General features: G+C 41.6%; 1 non-coding gene across 1 annotated transcript; it reads left to right on the top strand.

Annotated features, from left to right (window-relative positions):
- The first annotated feature begins 2,056 nt into the window (after positions 1-2,056).
- Positions 2,057-2,163, top strand: LOC111754054 (U6 spliceosomal RNA). Its single transcript, XR_002788783.1, has one exon. It is a non-coding gene; the product is annotated as a U6 spliceosomal RNA (small nuclear RNA).
- Positions 2,164-2,734: the final 571 nt, after the last annotated feature.

The raw sequence follows: 2,734 nt of genomic DNA, 5'->3' as shown, positions 1-2,734 counted from the left end.
AGTATGTAAGATATATACCTAGACACACACACACACACACACACACACACACACACACATTTTAATTCTCTGCTACTGCACTATTTGTATCCCTTTACTTAATTGCCTTAATTGCTAACTCGACCTTGTATGTTAGGTCCCTTTTAACAAACCCATAAATTCTAGAGATAGGGCCCTGACAAGACCAAACCAAAAGAAGCTCACTTAGGAATTTGCAGCAAGGCAATAGTGCCCAAGAGTCCTACGGTTTAAAACAGTCAATCAGGTTGTAACAAGCTCCAAGGGGAAGAGTGTTTTCTGCTACCTAATAAAAGAGGCTGAAGACAAAGGCCCTTGGGGATACAGCTCCCGGCCCTCTCCTCTCTCACAGGGTAGATTTCTGTACCCTGTTTTTCTTCCTTCTTTCAAATAAAGTGCTTTTGCTTTCTCCTTTAAACTTTGTATCTTTAATTTCTTACTGCAGTGAAGTTTACCATTCCTAGTTGGCTGTAGTGCCCTGGACACAACACCCAGAGCTGAATCTTTTGCTCCTAAACTCTGGTAACACCACTGCCACCATTTTTTTGAGGCCTCCTGATATTCTGAATGCCTTGACCCAACCTGTAGCTCTCCCAGAGTGCTTCATCTTTACCCACCTAATACTAGAATTTGTTTTCTTGTGGGTTTTTCTACACTATTTTTGGAGCAGAAGGCTACACTAACCACAAGAACACAACAGAGATTCAGTGAATGCTTTATAAGTGTAAACAAGTGCAAGAGGCACTGAGTCTTTCAAAGGATCTTCACTAGAGGAACAGTAGGGACAGGAGCCCCAAAGTCCTGGACTTGCTGGGCTATCCCCTCCAGTCCCTCCCAGATGAAGAATCAGTGTCCAAGTCCCACCACCACAGAGCTTTTCTTTCCAGAGACCCAGGACTTAAATAGAGAGCAGAAGGCAGAAGGCAGATGGTATAGGGCAGAGCCTCAAACCTTCCCCACGAGGAAAGGACCACATGTGTGACTTACTAGTCTTAGAGCTTTCCCATCATACTGGAAGGTACAGCGGGGCATGTTGGACTCTTGGAAGATCCAACACATGTGTAAATGCCAAGCCGGAGAAGAGTGGTGAGAGTCAAGAAAGTCAGGCACATAGGATTGCTTTTTCCACTTGATTTTTGTACTCCACTCATCCACCACAGCTGTTGCCAAAGAGAAGCCAGGATCCACCTTGTGTCATACGCTGGGAGCGGTCAATGTTTGAGAACCATCTGGGCTTTTGTAAATTCTTCCTAAGCATTTAATGATTTCTCTGAATGCCAGACCCTTCTGCTGTCACTTGTGTTAGCCAATCCTGCATGAGGAACATCTCTATGTTACAGGTGTGTGGTGACACTGGGACAGAAATCATAAGCTCTACTAGATATGATCCCACACACTTTATGTGCCAGCTCACCTCCCCAGTAGTCCTACAGAGCCAAAACTGTTACATTTTTTATCCTCCAGATGAGAAAACAGAGTGTAAGTAACTTTCAAGTGACAGAAGTAAGACCAGAACCCAAGTATCTGGAAAAATTGAGTTCAAATCTTCACTATTCCATTACCTTTTTTTCTTCTTCTTTGATTTGAATTCTGACACAGGCAGTCTCTTTCTCGGTAAACCTCTGTATCACTTATTTGTTGCTGTATAAGACAGGCCTCCCAAAATTTAGTGCTTTAAAATAACAAGTATGTCCTAGTTTGAAGTTCGGAAATTTGGCAGAGGCTTAACTGGGGAGTTAAGAGTCTCGCAAAGTTGTGGAGAGGATGTTGGATGGGACACATATGTCTGAAGGCTAGGAGGTCTGCTTCCATGATGGCTCATCCACATGGCTGTGGGTAGGAGACCTCATTTCCTGTCAGGTGATTAGGGCTGCTTGATATTCTGCCTGATATTCAGAATCCTGAAATGGTGGTTGGCCCCTCTAGAGGGAGTAATCCTCCAGAGTAAACAAGGAAGCAGCTCAGATGCTTGTTAGGACCGAGTCTGAAGCTACATACTATTAATTCTGCTTTTTTTATTTTTAAGAAGCAAATCACTGTGCTCGCTTCGGCAGCACATATACTAAAATTGGAACGATACAGAGAAGATTAGCATAGCCCCTGCGCAAGGATGACACGCAGATTCGTGAAGCATTCCATATTTTTTAAAACCCAAAATGTGTAAATTTTGTTGTAAAAAAGAGAGGGAAAAAAAGAGCTCTAAAGGATACAACAACAAGTGTGTTTAGGGGTGTTAAATAGCTGACCATATTAATGTTTTTGGTTGGATCATTGAACACAACTGTTTGCAGTCTCACTCTTTGAATGTCCACTTTGTATGCTTTGATACTGTGATTTGAGCAACTATCTCTAAGATGATAATATGTAATCTATTAACTGGTGATTTCTTACTGGTTTTTTTTTGTAGTTCTGTATTACTTGTACCCTTACACCACTTTGTTTTGTTTTGTTTTTTCTCTTTTTCCTTTTAAATAAAATTTAAAAAAAAGAAGCAAATCACTAAATCCAGCCTACATTCAAGGGGAGAAAAGTTAAGTTTCCACCTCTAGAAGGGAAGGATACTATGAACTTGAAGACACATTTAAAAATAACCACACTGCCAGGCATGGTGGTGCATACCTGTAATCCTGGTAGTTGATAGGCAGAGGCAAGGGCACTGCTGTGAGTTCAAGGCTGTTGTACTCTAAGAAAATAGCTTCATTATTTTGTGTATTAT

The sequence above is a fragment of the Cavia porcellus genome, unplaced genomic scaffold, assembly GCF_034190915.1.
Source record: "Cavia porcellus strain 051 isolate PalLab524CR breed Dunkin Hartley unplaced genomic scaffold, mCavPor4.1 scaffold_16, whole genome shotgun sequence".
Taxonomy (NCBI): domain Eukaryota; kingdom Metazoa; phylum Chordata; class Mammalia; order Rodentia; family Caviidae; genus Cavia; species Cavia porcellus.
Note: the sequence above shows the minus strand (reverse complement) of the source record. Positions and strands in the feature narration are given on the sequence as shown.